Here is a 26220-nt window from a genome sequence, read left to right on the forward strand (position 1 = left end):
AGGCGCAGTTTGATGCAGACACACGATTTTGCTCCATCTGACTCATTTATAAATGTCGCTTGAAATCGCTGGAACCAAAAAAATGACAGCATTGTTCTCTCTTGTCAAAAATGTATTTTTTTATGATATTTTCCCCACATGCGTTACAACGTCTTGCTCGGCAGGTTCTTGTCGTGCTTCTGATCTGCTCGTTTTGTTTATCACAGTCATAGTTTAGGCACAGTGGCCACTTGTTCAGAGTGATCTGTCACGGCTGTTTTTGAAGAGACATTTTGGTTTTCCCATGTATTTGAATGAGAGGAGGAGGAGGAGGAGGGATGAGGAGGGAGGAGGTGGAGGGAGGAGGCGGGAATCGGTGTTCGGAACTTTGACAGCTAATAAACATGAAACTGCTCAACGAATGATAAAGTTGAACTGAATTATTGAGCAGGAGAGTCTCCTCTGTCGTTTAATAGTGTTTTGGAGCCGATACGATATTCGCCCTCAGAGGAGATAGCGTTTATCTTGTTCTGAAAGGCGGACTTCCTGTTGGATTTAGTTCCGGGGTATCAGGTGATTTTTAGATCCTGATGAGACCAACAATTGAGTTTTGGTTTGATCTCTCTACGACATTGTGGCCGTTTTAGTGTTTCTAGGTGGCACTAGAGAGCACATTTTGGCACTCTGGGGGTTATTTTATACATTTTCCTATATTTTTCCCCAGTCTTGATGAGTGTGCCAAATTTGGTGAGCATTTGAGCGTGTTTAGGGTGTAACATTTATTCTCCCTCAGAGGTAATAGCATTTGCGTGAGGGCCTTCTTTGGGTGAAAATCTTACTTTGGAAGGCAAATTGCAAACTTCCTGTTGAATCTAGGTTGGGGTATCAGGTGATTTTTAGGTCTTGATGAGACAAACAATTGAGTTTTGGTTTGATCTCCAGATGACATTCCTACGGGCCGTGGTGGCCATTTTAGTGTTTCTAGGTGGCGCTAGAGAGCACATTCTGGCACTCTAGGGGTTATTTTTTACATTTCCTTAATTTTTTTTTCAGTCTTGATGAGCGTGCCAAATTTGATCAACATTTGATCGTGTTTAATGGGTCAAAATGTGGCTCAAAGCCGCGTCAGGAGTGGGAAAAAAACAATAAGAAGAAACATGAAATACAATAGGGTCCTGGTCTTTCAGGCTTGGTCCCTAAAAAATAATACCATGTGCAGCAATAACTTTATTATTTGATTATATATCCTCCAGCCACTTTCTCCCACTTGTCCCATTTTCCCAGAATTATCCAGAGACTCTGTGGCAAAGATCAGTCGTTCCTTTTTATGTCTTTTCTTCATGTCAGGAGAATTTTCCTCGTAAGAAAACCTCATGGAGACAGAAAACACAGGAATCAGACTGAGAGCGATTTGAGAAAGTTTAAGACCATTTTATTACATTATTCTTGCAAGAAGAGACAAAGTCACAGTCCAACCTCTGCATGATTGTCCAGGAGTTTGTCTCACTCTGAAGTCAGACAGCGCCCCCTAAAGGCTGAAATTTTGAGTCTGCATGAAGGACACCAAAAGCAGCAGAGATGTTTGAACAGTGCTGACACAGGTCATCCTTCAACACAGACTGAACATTACACATCATTCTTTATGAGACAAAACAAGATTTCCATAACACTTTGTAATATGTTTGATAATCAGACGTTGGTCTTCTGTATTGTGTCCATTGATATGTAGTTTATTTATTTTCTTTTTAACTGTCTATGTCTCTCTAGGCCAAAGAAATAAGATGAGTTTCTCTCCAATGAATAATTGGTCTAATTCACATTGAAGCTTGTTTAATTCTATTGAGTCTTCTCTTGATAGAACATTCTTTTTACCCAGACTGTTTAATTAAAGGACGATGTTTTGCTGTTTTTGTTTGTTTCTTTTAGTGATATTTTTACTGATTTTAATCCCAAGTTCATTTACTTTAAATTTGAACCTCTCCCATTTACTAATAGAAAACATTTCCAAAGGTTCAAGCTCTAAAATCAGCTGTTTTACTTCCTTACAAAATACAGTGCTATCCAACAGTGTATTATTACATTTTTAAATCAAATTTATGCTGGGACTATTCTTTGGAAGTACCAAGGATAATGTTGTAATGCAATAGTTAGTTAAAGGTGAGGCAGAGATGTCCTGTTTGTTCAGAAACTCTTCAGAACACAGCAATGTGTTTGACTCGATCAGTGTTAGCCCCGCCCACTGAGTTTGATGGACGAGTTTAACAAGATAAAATTAATTCATGAAGCTGTGCAACACCGGACCATGAAATAATTAAATACATCATGAAATAATTATAGATGTTTTTACATAAAATGAATTAATTTTAATTCATTAATGACACATTTAATGACACATTTATGTATTTAATTCCAATTTTAATTAATTAATGACACATTTAATTATTTATTGAATGGTTTATTTCATTTTTTATTTTGGCACAGTCAGCCCTCCATAGGAGCACCACCTGATGAACCAGTGAAAAATAACTGCAGGCAAAGTACATGATTAATCCTTTAAGATCATCTATAGTATTTTATTTTCTGTGAATATAGCTTCCTCCTGAGTTGCATATTTGTGTGTGAGGATTGAACTTCCTGGTTCTTGGTCTCCTCTTGCTGCTTCAGGCTGAGTTTTCTCCTGATCCACACTGATGGTTGCATGAGTTGGACCAGCTCCTCTCTCTCAATGCAGTTTGTATTTCATGCAGTCAGATGTAAGTGTTCATGCTCAGGCTGTGGTACATTCATTCAGATCACATGATCTTTATGGAGAGTGGGGCTTGCAGCCCGAAGCCCTGCTCCAGGATGATTTAGAAGCTCAGAGCTGATTGGCTGGCGTCAATGGAGGCACTGCTTGACAGAACCAGAGTGAGTTGTGACGCCAGCTTATGCGCCGCGAGAGCTAACAGTTAAGAATCCAAATGAATGAGGTTGATTATTTACAGGTGTATAAATGTAAAACTCTGACTTTAGAGGAGAAACTGGAGGTAAAGTGAGTGTAAGGTCATAATAAAATCTGTTTAATAATCTCACTTGTAAATCAATATGCTGCTCGTCTAGTGGAGGAATTCTTTCCTTGCAATCAGTAGGCCCGTGTTCAACTCCCCACCGAGACACAGTTTAGTTTATTAAATGATTTAATCAGAGGCTATTCCCCGTGTTAAACCTTTTCACAAGATGGGATCCTACAGGATATGGTTGTCATAAAGATGTTGGAGCTAAAAACTTCTGCACAAACTTTAGTTTGGTATTAAGTGGTGTTGAACTCTGCGCTCAGTAGACCTGAAATAAAATCTCACCACCAAGTATTTACATGTTGAAACACCACCGCCTCTGGTGAAGAAACATCTGATCTCAATAAATAAATTCATTAGTTCAGTTTATGTTAGAGATTTCTAATGTGTGTGTGTGTGTGTGTGTGTGTGTGTGTGTGTGTGTGTGTGTGTGTGTGTGTGTGTGTGTGTGTGTGTGTGTGTGTGTGTGTGTGTGTGTGTGTGTGTGTGTGTGTCTGTGTGTGTGTGTGTGTGTGTGTGTGTTCAGTGAAGTGTATCAGTGTGCAGCAGTCAGTTTCTGTTCAGTCTGACTGAGGGAGGTTTTTGTACGACGGTTTTTCCCTGTGTGAACACCCACTGACTGTTGATGTAATGATCACTCTGACAGTAATAAACTGCAGCATCTTCAGCTTGAACTCCACTGATGGTCAGAGTGAAGTCAGAGTTTGATCCACTGCCTGTAAAACGATCTGGAGTCCCTGATGCTCGACGGTTGGTGTAGTAAATGAGCAATTTAGGAGGTTGTCCATCTCTCTGTTGGTACCAGGCTAAAAGGTGATCAGAACCATCATGATAAACATTCTGACTGGTCCTACATGTGATGGTGACGGAGGCTCCCAGAGCAGAGCTGACTGCTGCAGGCTGAGTCACTGTGACCTGGCCTCTGGACTCTGAGGAAACACAGACAGAAACATCAAGCAGCCTCATGGTTTTGTGGGCTTCATTTCAGAGGGACGGATGTTGACAGAGGAGAGGAGTTTGATTCTCTGGACTTTACCTGTGAAGCAGCAGCAGAGGAGAGTCCAGATGAGGACGCAGATCACACTCATGTTTCTGATGAGGAGGATTTCTCTGTCTTCTGTTGTCATGAAGGACGGCTGTCAGTCATCCAGTCTTCAACTGTCAGGACTATAAACTCTCCCAGAGCACTGGAGCATGGTGCTGCTGATGCAAAGTGGCTCTATGGAAATGTTCTGACTGACTCCAACAGGGACCTGGATCACTTTCATCTCTCACTTTCACTCTGGATTCAAACTTTAATGACAATATTAAGGAATTAAACTGAATAATTAAAGATATGTCTGTAGTTTTTTCTTTTTAAAAATTTCCTATTTTTGCTGCCAAATCTATTTAGGAATAAATTCCAAAAGATATTATTGAATAAATATAAAATAATCTTTAAAACAATCTCTATAAATATATGTATTTCAAGTAGACATTGCAGATGAAAGAACTGTTCTCTTGTGTTCCGTTAGGATCAGGTGGTAAAAGTTGTTTTGGTGAGTTTGTTGGTTTCAGAATCAGAGAGTGGCGTCTCTCTACAGTCAGAGGTTTTTGTACAGCGGCTCAATGAGTTTGTATCACTGTGGTACACGTTCGGTGGAGGAACCAGACTGGATGTTGGAAGTAAGTTTATTCTCCTTTTAATTCTTTCAACTAAATAATACAAATTCATACATTAAACCTTGTTTTGAATGATTTGAGATTAGAAAGATGTTTTTTTTTCTTAATAATTATTGTAGTGATCAAGTTTTAATCTCCATTGATTTCATGTAGTTTAGCTCAGCTCTGTTCACTTTAATTTGATCACAGAGAAAAGTTATTAGTTTTAAATTTACACCGGATTAAAATCTCATTAGGATTAAATGACAAAACCAAAGATCTTGTCAGTCTTTAAATGTGCTCAGTTAGAGCCTGATGGCTGTGGAACACACTGTTTTAACTCTACCAGTCTCATGTTGAAGCTGTTTTTACACTGACCTGTGTATTTAGGGACATTTCTGGTGCACTGGTCTGTCTTTGGGCTGAGTTTTAGTTGACATGTCCACTGTTTGAAATGTGTTTGTGTTGGAATGTGTGCAGGTTTTATTCTTCTTGTTTTATTGAGTGTCTCTTCATCACAGCTGGATTTATTCTTGATTCTATAGAATGTTTCCCAATTCTGTTTCTCTTCTTACTTTAAAATGCATCATTAATATTGTTATTTTACAGTAAAATAGAAATACTGATGATAAATGTTATAAAATTATGAAAACCTCTTGATATATATTTCACTGTTTTCTTTTACATTTTGCTCTAAATAATTGAAAATATTAATTTAGATTTGAAGTTCATGTTAAAGTTTCCAGTCATAAGTTGTAAAGTGTAAACTTTCTGATAACGTTGATGCAAATGAAGAGTAAACGTTGAGACATCAGCTTGTGTTCCTTCCTGTGTAGTTTGAGGTATTTCAGGTCAAAGTGTTGGATGATTCTCTCTGTGCTGATGTGCATGAGAGGCTTCTTAAAGGGAAGTGAAACAATGTGTGAGTGAGTGACTGCTGGAGCAGAAAAAGCCTCTGACAGCAACTTCTTCCAGGACCAAATCAGCTGTCTCCCACTAAAGCTGTCCAGGTGTGTGCTGGTTGATTGACAGCTGGGTGCTCCCTGTCCTCTAATTTGATTGGTGTCTCCTAGGTGATACCCGCCCCACCCTGACGGTGCTGCCCCCCTCCAGAGAGGAGCTGCAGCAGGGGAAGGCCACGCTCATGTGCCTGGCCAACGAGGGCTTCCCCTCAGACTGGAGTCTGAGCTGGAAGGTGGAGGACAGCAGCAGCAGCAGCAGCAGCAGCAGCTGGGAGGAGAGCAGGAGCCCCGGGGTGCTGCAGAAGGACGGCCTCTACAGCTGGAGCAGCACCCTGAGGCTCCCTGCAGACCAGTGGAGGAAGGTGGGCTCTGTGACCTGTGAGGCCACCCGGGGCTCCCAGACTCCCCTCAGAGAGACACTGAGGAGAGACCAGTGTTCCCAGTCCTGACCGGACTCACTGGGACTCTCACACTGCTTTTACTCTCACACTGATCTCACCTCTGTCATTCACCCTCTTTCACCTTCTTCTATCATCAAAGCAAACTGACTTCATCAATATTCATCTTCTTTCATCATCATTTTCTTCAAGCTTTGACAAAATAAAGACAGTTTTCACCTCAATCTTTGGTCTTACATGACTTTTTTACAACAATAAAATCATCATGGCAAAGATGGATGAATGGAAAAATAGTATATGAGAGTGTTTATATCCTCACATCCTTATTTATATCTTTCAATAAAAGCTGGAAGTTGAAACGTATTTGCATGTCCTATAAATGGTTGGATTAGATTGTAACAGTGGCAGCCTTGCATTTCAGACCTCGGCCTTCACTAGTGCTGGTCTGAGTCAATCCACCCCTCAATCACTTTTTTATGGCTACAAAAACCAGGTCATCATGCAGAGATGCAGTATAAAAAGCCTTTGCATCACAGATAGATACTCGTGTTGCCAGAATAAATACCTTTATGATGAAAAGAATCAAAGTTCAAGTCTCCTTCTGCTGCTTTCACTACTAATCCACACTCTCAGTTACAAACTTCACCAATACAGGTGATTCTTGATCTTCTTGAAGATTCATTGGAGCCAAAAAGAAGTTCCAGGAATATCAGGAGTGTCAGGCCCATTTCAGAACTATCTTCAGATGCATTAGGTCACATTAAGAATGTCAGGAATGTGGCTGGAATGATGGAAAATGATTTTGGTAAATGTCAGATAATACTGCGACAAGAAGAGTGGAGGATTTAGTGGAGGAGTGTTCTTCACCTCTGATCTCTGACTTAAAGAAACAGACTTTCTGATGCAACATACATCAGAGGGATTTCTTCATCCCATCACTTTTCTCACTGATTGGTGAGTGAATTCATTCGTTTTTGTTTATTTGGCATCTAATTCGTGTTTATAACAGAAATTACAACAATTGTAATAACAGGTTCATTTATATAGCAGTTTTTATACTTCAAATGCAACAGATCACAATTAAAAACAATAAATGGATGAAATAAGAACAGAAACCAAAGCAGCACTGAAACAACAATTATGGAATTTAAACAGTAACAAACTGAACATCTCTCCCTGGATCTCTGTCTCTCTCTCTCTGTGTAAATAATTAGATAGCTGGTTTTACACTTACTTTTTTCAAGAGTGCTTTTTTAAGTCACCCTCAAAACAAGTTTTTAAAATCCCAGGCTTAAATTATTACTACAACCAACTTGACTACTATTACTATAATAATAATGATAACAACAATAATAATAGTAATAATGGTAACATCAGCTAACATTTGCAAATAAAACAACTTTTACTGACGTCGTGCAAAAAACCTGCGATGGTTCCGGCCCTTGGTTTGGCATGCTGCTCTGATTTTGGCCCTCGGGGGGAAGTAATTGAGGCCTGATCTATATTATGTCTGTAGTGGAGCAGGTGTCAGCATAGACATATACACTAGACGCCACGCAGCCTGTGTCCGCCCACCGCTCCCATACGTCAGAGCGGCTGCCATCTTGTGAGGGGCAAGTCTGACCCGTCAGCCTAAACAAGTCTATGTGACAGCGAAGTGTTTTCTGAAGAAAACCACGCAAATATACATTTACATGACTGTGAAGAATCATTGCTTTCATTTTTAATTGATTAAATTAAAAAATATTTCATTTATTTATTTAATGTAGCGTACTTATAGAAAGTATTGAGAGGAAATGGAAGAAGTTTGCAGATGGACATTGGGACGCTGTCCTCTCCTTTTAGAGTAGCAACATGATGGAGCCATGACAAATATATGCAAAAGAGTTTATTTACACACAATGTGACATTTATGTACAATGAACATGTACAATAGGGCACAAGTTATAACTTTTTTGTGTAACAAATTTAGATTTTTTTTAACATATTTACACACAATAAAATATTTACTTATTATACATTCATTTATGTTTACATAGTTACCTTTAATATTACATAGAAAATAATTGTTACATATTTACCTATTACATATTTATTTATTGTGACACATTTATCTATTATTACATATTATATGACATTTTCTCTTTCAGCTCTTCATTTATTAGATTTTTCACTCTCAGTTCCTCCAGAAGACCCCCCACTGTGCTCTTTGTCCTCCGTTCTCCATCTTTTCATTCCTCTTCTCTCTCCTCAGACTCTCCACCTCGGCCATGGCTTCACTGAGTCTGGCTGTCAAAGCATCAGGACATGTGGGCAGTGCATAGGAGAGGTCCTAGTGAGGAAAAAGGATTTACATGTTCAGAGTCCTGTGTTATCACATTAATTCACTGCTTGTGCAACGTGCAATCAATTGATCTGCTATCCTAATCAATATATATAATAATAATGTTTGTGTACATGTCAGTATGTCTAAAAGGAGTGAGGTGTGACATGTTGCTCACAGCTGTTTGAGCACAGCCAGACAGTACTTCCTACTGGGATCAGGCTGAGGTTCTCCTGCTGGAACAGGCGGGGAACAGTACACTGACTGGTTCTGAGCAACTCATTTCTTTTGAAATGTAATATTCTACACACTGCAACTAAAATAGCCTCCGTTAGATGAATCCAATAGACGTTGATATTGTTGTTGTTTTTATTTGAGGACGAGCTTCAGCCAGGGAATAGAAAACATTTCCCACGGCTCCAGCTCATCTATGTCCCAAGTTAATGTTATATGAGCTAAACACAACAACAACAACAATAAATATGTTTTTCCTACCTGTGGGAGGTAATCCCACGCAGTCCATTGTCCTTGTTTTGTCTGTTTGTACAACCAAAAGCAGAACAGTGATGCTGTATTGTTGCTGAAGTCCTGACAAATGGCCCTCACAAGATGGCGGAAAACTCTGACCTGTAAAGCAAACGGAGGGAGGAGGAGGAGAATCCCCAAACCACTACTGGACCCCGGCACAGAGACAGCAGTCACTGCCAGAGGGCTTTTCCACCAAAGAGAACCAGGAGCTAGTTCAGGGCCGGTGCCAGAGCCAGTTCTGAAATGAGCACCACCAAAGAACCGGTTCTTTTCCCACCGTTAGCGGAGCCAAGTGAGAGCCACGTCATTGCGTCACTCCAAAACGTGATACGTCACTGATTTAAACAATTTGGCGCTGACAGCGCTCATCCAGGTACAAGGAGACGGACTGTATTCATCGGTTTAGTCCGGGTCGCTCCATCTAGTTTGGCCTGAACCTCAGATGCACCAAAGAGCCAGAAGACATTACGTCTCTTCTTGTCTCTATTGGTGTTTTTTCACGTCCTTCTTCTTTTAGTCCGGAGTCTCAGAGTGGACCTAGAGGGGGAAAAATAACGCATATATGAGTTTGGGGCTTATCTTTCAACATTTGGGCGTTACATTGTGAATTTCTGCTCCTTTCACTTTATTTCTGGACGTGTCTGAATCAAATGCTTCAACATTGGAGAAGAATGGAGGTGTAGAATGATAGAACGCAGCTCTGAAAGCTGTTTCCATGGCAACCTACGTAAACACTCTGATTAAAGTTCTCTTTCACATGAAGCCGTTAAAAGGCTCATTTTATGCCTATAAAATCCAACTTTCATTTACAGTAGTATGTAGTTTGTTTTTTAGGTGCTGATGAACCAAAAGTATTTATTATGAAGAAGTTCTGTGGTTATAAAATAATATCGGAGCGTCTCGGAGCGGAGCGGAGCGCCCCCTGCAGCCTCACACTGCATTGCGCAGCGTCTGCAGCGCCTCAGCCTGCGGCGCCTCAGCCTGCAGCGCCTCAGCCTGCGGTGCCTCAGCCTGCGGTCAGAACGTGAAACAAGACCTGGACGTGACGTTAGTTATAATAATGTCACCATGAAAAGTGCGAAAAATAAATGACAATGGAAAACTGCTTCTAAATTCTAGCCGACGGAGCTGACTGACAGTGGAGGAGCGCGGCAGCATCTCGAGAGCCGCGGCTCCGAGAACGCGGATTAAATAAATCCCGTTCCCTCGTATTATTAACTTCAGGGAGCGACTTATTATATCGTTCCCACACGTTATTTAAAATTTTTTCTCTATAACCACTCTGGGGCTCCATGTTCGCTGTAGTTTTCAGAAAGCCGGTACAGCCTCGCTTCCGCCTTTTAGGCAGCGATAACTCCAGAGATAACTCCAGAGATAACTCCAGAGATAATTCCAGAGATAACTCCGCCCCCAGCTGAAGATGCGTCGGGTCCCAGTCTGGCTCCTCTTTGGCCCAGCAATGAAGTGGGTCCAGCGTAGCACCAGTTTAGCCCCTGTTTGGCCGGGGCTTTGGAAGTGGAAAGACAAAGAACTGGTGCTGAGTCTGGCCCTGGACCAGAACTAGCACCTGCAATACCCAGCAATATGCAGGGAGCTGATTTACAGAAGGAAAGTTAGATTTAATCATCTCCAGCATTAGTTCATGTTGTTCTTCTCAGTGTAATTTTCATCATCTTCATAGTAGTAATTACAGTAGACTGATTAACTATAAACTATTCAGAGAAACACGTAATATACACTCTTAAAAATGTTGGGTTAAAAATAACCCAACCTGGGTTATTTTTTAACCCAACACTGGTTAACTATTGGACAGAACACATGCTGGGTTATTTTGACTAAAATAAATATTTATTACAATTCAAAATTCACCAAATACAAAATATTTAAATTAACAAACTTTATTAAAAAACAGGGAACAGTGATTTACACAAACTTTTAGATACTAAACATATGAACAATTTTGCAAAAAAAAATTCTGAACAATTATTTATCACAATTTACAGAACACAAAAATATTTTAATGAACAAAATTCCTGTAATTGTAATTTTAAAAAAAACAGGGAACAATGACAATCTTTTCAGAACAACAATATCTACAAACAATTGTAGGACGATATCTACAGACGAAACGGTGTCCTGGCCTAACTGGAGGCCAGTGATAGAAGCTGGCTCCTGAGGAAGCCAACTGCTGGTGAAACGGTTCCCTCCAGTTCAAACACCACGCTTTGGAGGAATTGCCATGTTGGCGTGCACTCTTTTGGGTAGTGCAAGTCAAAAACATAAAAACTTTTAAAACAAATATCCACTGCTGCAAGGGCTGTTTCGGCCTCAATTGTCCTCCCCGAGATCACAGAAAATGCCTGCGAGTAGTGCGTCCCGCTCTCCAGCAGGAGGACATGGGGGCATCATCTCGTCGTTTTTGCCTGCTCGAGGTATTCCACCATGTTGGTTCCGACCTATGATGAGAAATAAAATAGATAAGGTAAGTATCGCTACTTGGGCAAAGCAAGTATCATTAGCTCACAACTCGAGCTCTTTCAACCCATTCCTACCAAACTTTGTTGAACCCCCTTCCTTTAGTTACATCTAAAGTCTTCTGGGGTGTGCCTCCAGCTTTGCAAATCTACACACTGCATTTTTGTCTGTTCACAAAGACAAACATTTTTCATTGGGGTTTTCAGTGATTGGTAAACACAAGGTAACACACATTTGAGTAGTGAAACAAAAATTATACATCATACTCAGTCATCTAATACAGAGGGGGCTAAATACTTTGAACCACATTTCACTGCAGTTACAGCTAAAAGTATTCTGAGGTGTGTCTCTACCAGCTTTGCACATCTACACACTGCATTTTTTGTCCATTCTTCTTTGCACAACAGCTCCAGTTGTCAGATTGGAGAGCATCTGTGAACAGCAGTTTTCAAATCTTGCCAAAGATCCTCAGTAGGATTCAGGCTTCATATTTAGCTCCATCCATCCTCCCATCAACTCTGAGCAGCTTTCCTGTCCCTGCTGAAGAAAAGCCCCCCGCAACACGATGCTGCCACCATGAACCTGGACACACCATCCACTGTGTGAAACATGGTGGTGGCAGTTCACAGATGTATTGTTTTGCAAAGAAGAATGGACAAAAATGCAGTGTGTATATGTGCAAAGCTGGTAGAGACACACCCCAGAAAACCCCCTCTGTATCAGAGGACTGAGTATCATATCATTTTTGTTTCACTTCTCAAATGTGTGTTACCTTGTGTTTGTCGATCACTGAAAACCCCAATAAAAAGTATTTAAGTTTGTGGTTGCTACATGACAAGGGGCGTATAAGTTCAAGGGGTATGAATACTTTCACAAGGCACTTTAATAAGTGTGAATAACATAGATTCATCCAGATGAGACTTATTTAATAAGCAAAAAAATGTTTGTCGTAGTGCCTTTAACAATGAAATCATGCGGCATGTGCAGTCTTCTGATGCGAGTTATAACTTTTAAGAATTGTGCTTTGTGAAATGAGTAACATTATCTAACGTTGCACTGTCACTCATTCCAAGGATATAACGTTTTTACCATGCCCTTTGTTATATAAAGATGAATGTTTCCTTCCAACTTTTTAAAACAACAACTGGGGTTGTTTCTAAATGAATTTATGTTTTGATTTATGCTCAAAGTTGAATTACTTACAGGTAGCACATCCATGAATGCTCTTCTTGACTCATTAATGGTGGCCTCTCAGTTCATCCACATCGGTGAGTTTCCCTTCGCGTTTCACAAGACTTATTATCTTGACTGCATCAAGAGGAACCCACTTCTCAAACAGCTTTGGGGCAGCCTCACCGTGAAGGATAGCAAAGTCCTGCGCAATCTAAAAGATGGAGACAAATTGAGAAACAAGGTCATTTAAATAATATGTCAATATTATATTATAATATTATGTCAATTTATTTATAATAGTAGTGGCTACCAAGTTAGTACCAATAAAATAATGTGACATTGAAACAACTTAAATTGACTTACCACTAAACCTGTCAATGATCCCGGGAAGCTGCCACTCAATCAATTTGGATCTCACAAAATCCTCCATGAGGTGGGAGAATCAAACTGCAAAACCAACACAAAGAATTAAAATAAAACAAACGTATCATAAATAACTCATTCAGTAACGTTAAATCAGAGGCCTTTTCACTGTCGTAACAATTAACTTCTCTACGGTTTTAAACTACTTTTAGACTTGAGCAAATTAGAAAGTTACCGGTTCCGCCTCGGCAAACTCAAGCTGGCTAATACGGCGCGGACTGGCTAGCTACGTTGTTATATATGGAAGCCAAATTGATGAAAAACCTCACGTTGTCCTCCTAACTTTAAAACAAATATACTCGAGTTACTTCGAAACTGCTACGTAGCGCCCAGGCTAACATGCTAACTTGCTACGTTTAATGAAATGGAGTTTGTGCATGCTAATAACATTAGCTAACAGCTTGCTGACTTACCAATAGATGGTAACGTTGCTCATTGGGGCGTCATTAACTCACATCTAAACCTCATATTCCCTAAAGCCCTGGCCGCAAAGGCTTCCATGTATCTATGTAGCTCACAATCACTGCTACACACGCTCATATTACGTTGAACCATTCGTATGACCAACATACACGGTTACTACAATAAGCTTTATATACATATTATTCATATAAATTAAACAATGTGGTGAAACAATAGTGCACACGTAACAAACCTTGATTTGTAAAGAGCTGAGTCTCAGTATGTCTTGGTGTAGCGAGATTTTTCCGATCCAGCATCCGGGCACTGCTCGCAACTGGTGGTCGAATGAGTGGGTGTCACCTGGGAGGAACGTTACTGTTGGTTGCGCATGCGCGATCGTCAACCCAACATGTTGGGTAGTCCGAAATAACCCAACACAGTATAATGGAAATTACAACCCAACAGCTAATAACCCAACTACCAATGACAATAACCCAGCAAATTGGGTTCTTAGATTACCCAACTTAATGAAAACAACCCAATTAAACTACCCAACAGTCTTAACTCAGCTGTTGGGTTGAAAAATAACCCAACATTTCTTAGAGTGTATTCAGTCAGTTGAAATAAATCTAAATGAATTATTTTACTTGAACTGAAAGATGTTTACCTGTATTAAGATATTTACATAAACAACTGTGTAGTGATGGGAATTTGTTGTTATACGGTTGGTGTTGTTATATTGTTATATTATTTAGGAACAAAACCTTTCTCAGTTCTGCAGTGATACTTTTGTGCAGATTTCATTTACCCTGCATATATTGAGTGAGTTCATAACAAGTCATTTTTATTTGCCCACAAACTTTTTCCTGCATTTTATTATGGTCAGAACCAACTAATACAAGAAAAAACCCAAAGAACATGAAAAAAGCTTTCTTTTTATTTTCATTCAGATTTGCATATTGATAATGATTCGCTTCATAAATAATGACACATTGTTCTCCACCTACATTAAAGTAGATGAGCTGCTTATCTTAGTAAAAAGTATCTGCAATACTGGCCTCCACTTCAAACACTCCTTTCCCATCCTCCTACTCCCCATGTCTCCAAAGCTGCTTCTTCATACTGAAACCTACTGGATTTAGGGGGAACTGCAGGTCAGTATTTCTATTGCATCCTTCCATCCATCGGCATCCATCACAAAATCCATTAATACCAGACATGTTGATCGTTTTCTCCTCGACTTATAATTATAATCATTCAGTAACCTGTATTTTTCTATAAAATAATCCAGACTGGATTATTTTTAGTTTACACATATTTTTTCAAGTTTTTTTTTTTTTTTCAAACTGACGAAACAAATTCAAAGGTCTAGAATTTCAGATTATGTTTTTGTCTCCATTTTTATATTTTGGTACCACTTTGGCTATTTTCATCCTGTCAGGAAAAATACCTGTTAAACTTATCTGTTGCAAATATAAGTAATTGCTTCAGTACACAATCTATTCCATTTTTTACAAAAGACATATCATCTGTAGACCGTAGTGAGACAGCTTAGTTTTACACTTCATTATCAAGCAGGGACCTTTTGTCAGCCTCTGTGCAGTTCAACACAAATGGAAACCAAACTGATTGAAATCTTCTCATTTTGGTGACAAACCAGAAACTAAATGATTTCCTGAAGCGTCTCAACAGGGTTTAAATCAGCAAGTTGACTTCAAACTGGATGATACCTTGTGATTTTGGGCTCAAGCTGGACTTCCTGAACCAGATCTGTTGTAGCTCCATTCCCATCTCCACCTGTCCACATGTCCAAGTGTCCTTGAGCAAGACACTGAACCCCAAACTGCTCCCAGTGGATGGACTGAGTGCCTTGCATGGTCGCCGCCTCCATTGGTGTGTGAATGAATGGGTGAATGTGATCAACAGTGTAAAGCACTTTGGGGACTGCTAAAGGCCTCTGCATACTCCCATAAGAACAAGAAGAAAAGTTCAGAGGTGACGTCAGCCAGCTGCTGAACAAAATGCTTGTTCAGCAGGAGAGTTCATACTCGAGAAGAAGCTGTGGAACGTCCAGGCCACGCCCCCTCACTTCTGGAAAACGTTTTAACTTTTCAACTGCAGCTTATTTCTCACTTCAAATGTTTTCAGAAATACATTTCTCTGAACTGTTTCAGTAATAAAAGAGAAAGTTTGTGTCCAGGACGTGATGTTGGTCTGGTTTTAACTGCAGGAACTGACCGTCCTGAGTGATGCGTTCAGGTGCATCATGTAACTCCGACAATGCTATGTGTTACATGCTAATGATTTTTGGGGTTCACACAGTAGCGAGGCTACATGCTAAACATGATTAAAATATGACTGATACAGTCATTAGTAAGCTGGAACGTACATGAGCAGCACACAGCAGAGTGGCACCAAGAGACTTCAGCCCAGACGGTTGGTACTGCTGAACAAAATGTCTCTGGCCAGAAGGAGCTGGCTGAAGAACATGACATCATTTTCTTCTTGATCTTATGGAGGATGTATCGGCCTTTATGTGGCGGAAACGCGTTATATAAGTGAAATCCATTCACACATCTTCCATAGATGATTATTTTCTTTGTGAGTTTTCATGTGGTGCCGCAGTGAACTACGATCACTGAAACTTTTCCCACATGTTTCACGAGAATATGGCTTATCACCTGTGAGAGTTCTCTTCTGCACCAACAAACCATCCTGTCCGGTGTAACTTTTAACAAAGATTTCACCACTTTTCTTCTCATCATTGAGAGTTGTTAAATTCTGACATAATTTACGTTTTTTCTGAACAATATTTCCACATGTTTCCTCTCAAAGAAGCTTTTCACATTCAGCCTGCTTCTCTGACACAGGAAACTTGTCCACACAATCACTCTGAAACATGCTTCTTCTTTTCATCTCTGCATTTCTAGTTGATTCTGAGTCAACATGTTTTTTCACATCGTGGACTTCAGAGTCATGAGAGAGGAACTGCTCAGTGTCTGGTACTTCTTCTGGTTCACTCAGGGAACTTTGCTCCTCAATAGAAGGAACCCTAAAGGAATCACCTTCAAAATTCAGTATAAGCTGCTCTCCCTCGTGGCTGGTACCGAGTTCCTGGTGCTCCTCAATCTGTGGACTTTCTGGTCCTTTCAAAAAAAAGGGATTCATAGCAGTGAGTTCAATATAGAGAAACTAGAGGCCAAACTGCAGCTTCAGGATTTTGTGATGCATTAAAGTACCAAACAAACCCAACAAAAACCTTCATATAATCATATTGAAAAGGGAAATTTGTTGCACTTATATTCAAACTCACCTTACAACGTCGGTGGTTGCTGCCTCCTCCTCCTCCGCCTTTGGCACCTCCACCTCCTCCCACCTTGCCTCTTCGGCATCTTCGGCATCTTCGGCCTCTTCGGCCAGCACCTTTCTGCGCTCGTCTTGCATATGGGTTGCTCCAGAAGACAAAGAGAATTCACCTTAAAACCTAGAAGCCAAGACGACAAGTCAAGTGTAGAACCGCTTTTCACAGTTTCAGCTGCTTCAGAGCTCTTGACATGCAATGTGACCAACTGATGCTTTTCCTCAAATAGACTTCAAGCTTCTGTTGCGTTTCAGGTGTCCGATTACACGACAACGGCGCTCGAAGCCACTGAAAACACAACTTTTTGAAGATGGCTTCCAAGGTTGAAGATTTCATAAACACTTGGACTCCATTGCCGCGTACAAGGGGGGAAACCATACTTATCTGTGAATGTGTGTCGTTTCATTAGAAAAATAATAGCAGCCACTAACGGCCCAACATGAATCTTGAATGAAGTAAAGGAACGTCATTTTCAGGACGATGTCGTGTAAATGTGAAACTTTTCTGGAACAAAAACGTGAAAACGCAGAGTTTTCACTTGTTATCACACTTGTCATGTAAACGGGGCCTTGTTCTGTGTTCAAGGGAGGAGTATTAAATTGTTTTCTAGTGAGTTCTTAGCATCTGATCCAGAAAAACATCTACAGAAAAGCATATACTTATCCTTTCTTGAGCTCAGGGTTAATTTCTCATTTAAATCGACAACTTTTGGTTTGCTCAGCCGTTTGTTAAAGGAAAATAAGTTATACATGTCTTCAGTCAGCAAGTAAGCAAAGAAAACCTTGGTAGAAAGGTTCTCCTTTTGGAAATCTTGGAAAAATTGGAAAAATCTTTGAATCAAAAAGTGAAGCAAAAAAATGTTTGTAATAACCTGTGATGAAACTTGTAAGAGATGGTGAGGTGTAAAGGAATTCTAATTGATCTCGTTATCATGGAGCAGAGCAATGACACAAACACAAATGAGTTCAAACAAGATGAAATTGTTGTTAGTCAAATCACAAACGACAGCAACTGTTCATATACAAGAAGGATAATCAGGGTTTTTGGAAGTATAAAAATGATTTATGGACAACTAAAACAATCGTAGTTGTGTAGATGTTTACACTGCAATAAAGTGAGACCTTAAGGCTGAAGATACCTCAGGGGTTTAATCATTAGGTGACCTATTGAGAGACAAAAGACACTTTTCTTTGAACAGTAACCATGGTGACTTGGCTGGTTGCCATTTATGAAGTACATCCTGGACTCAAAGAAACCAAAGGCAAAATACTAAATATCAGGATCTTTTTAAATTGAGGCTGTATTCAAAGACTTTGTCACAAAGTCAAAGTTTCTCTGAACATGCCATCAGACATCTGATGTCTTGAAGAAAAGTCAATGTAATTATATCTCCAGTTTCCTCGTCCTTTTCTTGAAACTGGGAACTGTTCCAATAACACACATTTCCCACGTCATGTCGTTACACAACATTTAGCTCAATAGTATGAACGACACACCAAAATAATACAACCTCTTTGTACAAAGTATTAAGTGACAAATTCAATGGAGATTGTTTTTGATGAATAAAGTGATTTCAAAGAAAAAGTCTTAATTCCTTCCAAATCTAACACAATTACAGTCATTCAAATGCACCATTTCTATAAAAAAACCTAAAGAACAATAACTGTATTGTGACAAATGAGTTCAAATCACACTTTCATTAGAGATGAGGGGCTTTATTTTACAAGAACAATAACTAGTCAGTGATGTTCTACTTTCTTCTGTTCAAACCAACAGCTGCACCTCTTGCACCACCAGCTGCCAAGAGGTTAAACCAGATCCTCATTGAATACTTTCATACATAGTTTAAAGAAGGCTTTTAACCTCATACCAGGAAGTAGAGTATTGAATTGAAATCACAACGGAATCTTCAACCACTTGCTGTTTCCGCTGGAAGTTTTGAGAGCTGTTACTCATGATGGCATCTCCATTAGGCCATCAATGAGCCTGGAACGCTGTCCAGGACGGTCTCTCTGGGCCCTGTCAGACCTGGGGCTTGAATATGCGAAACAAAATGAAAAACATTAATCCTCAAGAACAAAACACAGAGATTTCTAATGAATTCAAGTTCGCTGCTTTGATTTGCAAAGGATAAGCTGAGGAATAATGAAACCTTACACTTTCATATACATTCTCTTGGTTTGACCAATTATTTGGACGAATGTACTCGAAATCGGTTTTGCATTTTTGGCTCTTAATAATTAAAAATTTCAACTGAATCGTCCTCTTCTTTGACAATTCCTTTTTCCTGTTTGCAAGGTTTCAGCTGCTATTTGGCAGCGATTTATTTTTTACACGTTCCCTGAGGTGGAAGTGTGGTTCTGAATTCCTAAGCCTGTAGTCACAGTCGGGAATTAAAACATTGGGCTTCTCTAACATAGGCATTCAGCACTCATGAGATTTAAAATAAAATCTTAGCACTAAGGTAATCTACAAATGGAGGAAAAAATAAGAAGGGTTGTTAAATACATCATTTCCCCCAAAATAATGGAAATGGTGCTGGTTCCAATAAAGCCCAAGATTAAACACGAAAACAGATTTTCTCTTATTGGCCTCAGCCTTTTGTTTCTTCTCATTAACAAACTGAGCATCTGATCACCAAACACCATTTTCTATTGTGACTGTCAAGCATGGAGCACATTAGGTGACATAATGAGATCACAGAGTCCTGGACACAATGTTACTTACCTTTTCGAGTCATGATATCGGTGCTGCTGACTTCTGTTCTCACAGTGAAGTCAATCAATACGTTGAGTCCAAGCAGGGAGAACTTTTCTTGTGCTTCAATAGACAAAATATCCTCCTCTCGCTAGCTTGGTTTTGCAAACGCATGTGGCAATAACAAAGGTATTTTTGAGTTATATCGCACTCAGAGATCAAAGGAGAGCAAAGGAGAGTAAAGGAGTGAACATTTGATCAAAGGAGATCAAAGGAGAGGCTCTTTACTCAATGTTTGACCTACCTCAAATGTATTAGGGACGTGTTGAAAAACCATAATCTACGAAAGAACTCTGTCTTGTGTATTTTCTGTCAATAGACTACAAGTGCCATTAACCCCGATCACGAGACTTCGCACCTCTTGAGCCACCTCTCTTAAGACTGCACAACAAAGAAAATGGAGTCTCCGTTTGGCAATCCCGCAGTCTCAACATCATCCCAGAAGCCTTCCTCAGCTTTAGCATCGAATGGAACTCAGTATCTGCCTGCATCACCAGCACCCAGCCCGCCCTCCTCCAGGCCCTGTCAGCCTAATCACCTGCTCAGGCAGATCATCCAACGCTCTCTCACACACATCCTGTTTGAAAGGTGAGAATAACTTTACACACTTGTATGAAACCCACAGCCTGTTACCTTTTGATTATCTCCATAGTGTAATTTAAGGTGTTTCTTCCAAAAAGATATTGGCATACACACAATAGAATTTTACAATCTAATCATAATATGCAACAGGAGATGAGATGCATTTGAAATTCATGACCCTCAATTCCAGTCACCAGTCAAATTTAAGTTACAATTTCATTATATGTATGATTATCGGAGTATCCTGACCCACATTTGCAAAAACATTTGACTTTCACCATCATTTATTTTACAATAGTCACATGAAACTCTTGGCAGTTAAATGTGAGCGGCAGTCAAAGGTTGAGTGTTGATGTCACTATTTGTTCACTAACTCTTTTCATTTAAGGGTGTGTGAGTGTGAGGATTTAAAGATGTTAGAGAGTGAAGCTGCCAAACTTGTCGCAAGCATTGAAACGGAGATGTTGGACATTTTTCGAAACACCGACAACAAATACACCAACAAGTACAGAACTATACTGTTCAACATCAGGGACCAAAGAAATGAGGTCAGTTGATCGAACCCCTTTCAGTTTTAGAATCTCCACTCTACAGTTGACCAGGACTCATGATATGGAAGATGAGTTTTGTCCTCTATTCCCATAAATCTTGGGCTGGTTAGGGATTCCCATTGTAGCATTGATGCAAGAATTCATGACTGAGCAAGATCATGACACTGGCTGGTTCTTTGCCCAGTCATGAAAGGTCTAGATCATTAAATATATTGTTTTGCATACTAAATATTAGTACAGTACTATAAACTCAATCGAAAACACGATCATGACTTTATCTTTGGTGTCTCGTTCAGAAAAAGTTATCAAAATGAAAGAGGATGAATATACAGACAATTTGGCAACTCACAAAAAGACCAGGATGTTGTGATGTGCCTCAAACTAGGAGATTATTCTATATATACATTTCATCCATCTTCTTTACATGCTGCCTTCAGTTTGTCATAATTAGACTAAAATATCAACCAAAAAACAGATTTTTATTTCCTGCATGTCAACCTCTCTTCTGTTTATCAGACGTTTTGAATTGATGCCAGTTGATTTCATATGATCTCAGTTCTGCAGAGTTTGACTTTATCTTGAAATACTCTCTTCTGTCTGATGTTAACACTGACTACAAGGTGTGTGGAGTGGCTTCAGGTTATCAACTGAGGTTTGACTGCTCTATTTTGTATCCTGGTCTAAATGAGCTGTACCTGTTGCTTGCAGTGTCAATAATCTGACAAGTTACATCACGGCCAAGTCTATACTTTAAATGTCCTGACAGAATCTCTGCATCAAGATCAGGAGTGAATTTAGTGGCTAAAACACTCACCAATTTCATCCCAATCACTTTGATATTTCCATGCACATCAAATAAAATCTCACCACCAAGTATTTACATGTTGAAACACCACCGCCTCTGGTGAAGAAACATCTGATCTCAATAAATAAATTCATTAGTTCAGTTTATGTTAGGGATTTCTAGAGTGTGTGTGTGTGTGTGTGTGTGTGTGTGTTCAGTGAAGTGTATCAGTGTGCAGCAGTCAGTTTCTGTTCAGTCTGACTGAGGGAGGTTTTTGTACGACGGTTTTTCACTGTGTGAACACACTCTGACTGTTGATAACATGACGACTCTGACAGTAATAAACTGCAGCATCTTCATTTTGAACTCCACTGATGGTCAGAGTGAAGTCAGAGTTTGATCCACTGCTTGTAAAACGATCTGGAGTCCCTGATGCTCGAGTGTTGGTCCAGTAAAAGAGCAATTTAGGAGGTTGTCCATCTCTCTGTTGGTACCAGGCTAAAGCCTGATCACCATCACTATAAACATAAACATTCTGACTGGTCCTACATGTGATGGTGACGGAGGCTCCCGGAGCAGAGCTGACTGCTGCAGACTGAGTCACTGTGACCTGGCCTCTGGACTCTGAGGAAACACAGACAGAAACATCAAGCAGCCTCATGGTTTTGTGGGCTTCATATCAGAGGGACGGATGTTGACAGAGGAGAGGAGATTGATTCTCTGGACTTTACCTGTGAAGCAGCAGCAGAGGAGAGTCCAGATGAGGACGCAGATCACACTCATGTTTCTGATGAGGAGGATTTTTCTGTCTTCTGTTGTCATGAAGGACGGCTGTCAGTCATCCAGTCTTCAACTGTCAGGACTATAAACTCTCCCAGAGCACTGGAGCATGGTGCTGCTGATGCAAAGTGGCTCTATGGAAATGTTCTGACTGACTCCAACAGGGACCTGGATCACTTTCATCTCTCACTTTCACTCTGGATTCAAACTTTTATGAGTTATTAAGGAATTAAACTAAATAATTAAAGATACGTCTGTAGTTTTCAAATTTTATTTTCTAATTTTGCTGTTAAATCCCTTCAGGAATAAATTCCAATAGACATAATAGAAAAAATAGAAAATGATCTTTAAAACAATCTCTATAAATATATGTATTTCAAGTAGACATTGCAGATGAAAGAACTGTTCTCTTGTGTTCCGTTAGGATCAGGTGGTAAAAGTTGTTTTGGTGAATTTGTTGGTTTCAGAATCAGAGAGTGGCGTCTCTCTACAGTCAGAGGTTTTTGTACAGCGGCTCAATGAGTTTGTATCACTGTGGTACACGTTCGGTGGAGGAACCAGACTGGATGTTGGAAGTAAGTTTATTCTCCTTTTAATTCTTTCAACTAAATAATTCAAATTCATACATTAAACCTTGTTTTGAATGATTTGAGATTAGAAAGATGTTTTTTTTTCTTAATAATTATTGTAGTGATCAAGTTTTAATCTCCATTGATTTCATGTAGTTTAGCTCAGCTCTGTTTCACTTTAATTTCATCACAGAGAAAAGTTATTAGTTTTAAATTTACACCGGATTAAAATCTCATTAGGATTAAATGACAAAACCAAAGATATTGTCAGTCTTTAAATGTGCTCAGTTAGAGCCTGATGGCTGTGGAACACACTGTTTTAACTCTACCAGTCTCATGTTGAAGCTGTTTTTACACTGACCTGTGTATTTAGGGACATTTCTGGTGCACTGGTTTGTCTTTGGGCTGAGTTTTAGTTGACATGTCCACTGTTTGAAATGTGTTTGTGTTGGAATGTGTGCAGGTTTTATTCTTCTTGTTTTATTGAGTGTCTCTTCATCACAGCTGGATTTATTCTTGGTTCTATAGAATGTTTCCCAATTCTGTTTCTCTTCTTGCTTTAAAATTCATTAATAATATTGTTATTTTACAGTAAAATAGAAATACTGATGATAAATGTAAAACTATGAAAACCTCTTAAAATAATTTAAACAGTTTTTTTCACATTTTGCTCCTAATAATTGAAATTATTAATTTAGATTTGAAGTTCATGTTAAAGTTTCCAGTCATAAGTTGTAAAGTGTAAACTTTCTGATAACGTTGATGCAAATGAAGAGTAAACGTTGAGACATCAGCTTGTGTTCCTTCCTGTGTAGTTTGAGGTATTTCAGGTCAAAGTGTTGGATGATTCTCTCTGTGCTGATGTGCATGAGAGGCTTCTTAAAGGGAAGTGAAACAATGTGTGAGTGAGTGACTGCTGGAGCAGAAAAAGCCTCTGACAACTTCTTCCAGGACCAAATCAGCTGTCTCCCACTAAAGCTGTCCAGGTGTGTGCTGGTTGATTGACAGCTGGGTGCTCCCTGTCCTCTAATTTGATTGGTGTCTCCTAGGTGATACCCGCCCCACCCTGATGGTGCTGCCCCCCTCCAGAGAGGAGCTGCAGCAGGGGAAGGCCACGCTCATGTGCCTGGCCAACGAGGGCTTCCCCTCAGACTGGAGTCTGAGCTGGAAGGTGGAGGACAGCAGCAGCAGCAGCAGCAGCAGCAGCTGGGAGGAGAGCAGGAGCCCCGGGGTGCTGCAGAAGGACGGCCTCTACAGCTGGAGCAGCACCCTGAGGCTCCCTGCAGACCAGTGGAGGAAGGTGGGCTCTGTGACCTGTGAGGCCACCCGGGGCTCCCAGACTCCCCTCAGAGAGACACTGAGGAGAGACCAGTGTTCCCAGTCCTGACCGGACTCACTGGGACTCTCACACTGCTTTTACTCTCACACTGATCTCACCTCTGTCATTCACCCTCTTTCACTTTCTTCTATCATCAAAGCAAACTGACTTCATCAATATTCATCTTCTTTCATCATCATTTTCTTCAAGCTTTGACAAAATAAAGACAGTTTTCACCTCAATCTTTGGTCTTTCATGACTTTTTTACAACAATAAAATCATCATGGCAAAGATGGATGAATGTAAAAATATTATATGAGAGTGTTTATATCCTCACATCCTTATTTATATCTTTCATTAAAAGCTGGAAGTTGAAACGTATTTGCATGTCCTATAAATGGTTGGATTAGATTGTAACAGTGGCAGCCTTGCATTTCAGACCTCGGCCTTCACTAGTGCTGGTCTGAGTCAATCCACCCCTCAATCACTTTTTTATGGCTACAAAAACCAGGTCATCATGCAGAGATGCAGTATAAAAAGCCTTTGCATCACAGATAGATACTCGTGTTGCCAGAATAAATACCTTTATGATGAAAAGAATCAAAGTTCAAGTCTCCTTCTGTTTCAGCTTCATAAAAAAAGCCGCTGTTATTCCCAGAATTCCTGGGGGCCGTGGACGGTGACAAACGTTTTTCATGGTTTGAAAATAATATAATGGCGAATCACATAATCCTGAATCCTGCCATGGAACTAGTAGTGAGCACAAGTAAATTGTACCGGACCTCTGTGTGCTTGGAGCCCTGCGGTGCGTTCAATGACCTCTAGGAAAAGTCCCACTTTAAAAATGTTTTGACAATAAATCTGCAACCACATCTCTTTATCTTCTCCTTTAGCCATTGTCGGTTGACAAAACCACTATTAAATAAACACACATAATATTGTGAATGCAGCTCGCTCCAGATGCAGTCAGCTGGCGCTGGAGAGTGAACTCTCTGACGAGCCAATCAGAGGGCTTGAATACGCTGACGTCACCCGAGGCCTGCTGGCGGGTCCTGAGTCACCAATATCTATTTGTGTCATAAAAGCCATCGGCACTGGGTTACTTCACCTGATGAAGAGTCACCTACAATATCAAGAAGTTCTGAGGATAAAACCTGCTGTTTATTAAAGGTTTAGACATTTTGAATCTTCCATCATCCATTTTCTCCCTCTAATCCATTTCCGGGTGGTGGAGGTGTCAGTCTGAGCTCCGTCACCCAGATCATATTTGTTGGAATAATCTTACGAAAGGTTATCACATTCATTGTACCAACATTCTTTCTCATCTAATACGACTTGTATTTCTCCACTGTGATCTTTTATGGTTAGGAGGAATGTGGTCTGCAGATGGGAAGTGCCTTGAAATCAGATAAGAGGAACCCTAATAAAAGAAGAGGAGGCGGCAGAGGTTTTTCAGAGCGAGTTGGAGATTGTAACTGAAACACTCTCTGTCCGTACTCCTCGCGAGTAAAAACCAATCTTAAACTTGTGTGTGTTCTTCCTTGCAGAATTAATAAATGTTCAGAGGTTGGACCTGACAATATTGCACCAATTAAGAACCTTCCTGCAGGTGGTGAGCCCACGTGAAGGTGGTGTCCGGTGTGAGACACCACCTTCAGGAAGGTTCTTAATCGGTGCAATGTGATCTGGGTGACGGTGTTTGCCACCCGGATAAGTGAGAGAGGAATTATATAGTGTGTAAAACTAAAATCATGCTCAAATTCATTGTAAAAGTGTAATTGCATATTTTCATTACAAAATAAAGACATAGAATTTATAGTTGATTTAACAATTCTAGTTGGAAAATTTCACAATTTCACAATGCAGATTAGCAAAGGTAAACCCAGATTATGTTCAGTTTTATATTGAACTTAAAGAACACATCAAAACACTCAGTAACATAAACACAGAAAAAAAGCAATAAAACTATTGAGTTATTTAAAGAATGTGATGGAGCGGCTCCATCACGCGCGATGACGTAGCACATATCATCGCGGCGCACCCGCCGCGTAACGCACACACACACACACACGCACACGCACACGCACACGCACACGCACACACACACACACACACACACACACACACACACACACACACACACACACACACACACACACAC

At 40.0% G+C, this 26220-nt stretch overlaps 2 gene segments (V, D, J or C); both read left to right on the forward strand.

Moving 5' to 3' along the window:
* The first annotated feature begins 1086 nt into the window (after window positions 1–1086).
* On the forward strand, window positions 1087–6255 carry LOC308117893 (Ig kappa-b4 chain C region-like). The segment is given in 3 exons: window positions 1087–1110; window positions 4616–4697; window positions 5747–6255.
* Window positions 6256–22360: 16105 nt separating this feature from the next.
* Window positions 22361–24299, forward strand: LOC308118112 (Ig kappa-b4 chain C region-like). The segment is given in 2 exons: window positions 22361–22747; window positions 23791–24299.
* The last annotated feature ends 1921 nt before the right edge of the window (window positions 24300–26220 follow it).

This window comes from Lipophrys pholis (assembly GCF_963383615.2).
Source record: "Lipophrys pholis genome assembly, chromosome: 12".
NCBI lineage: Eukaryota > Metazoa > Chordata > Actinopteri > Blenniiformes > Blenniidae > Lipophrys > Lipophrys pholis.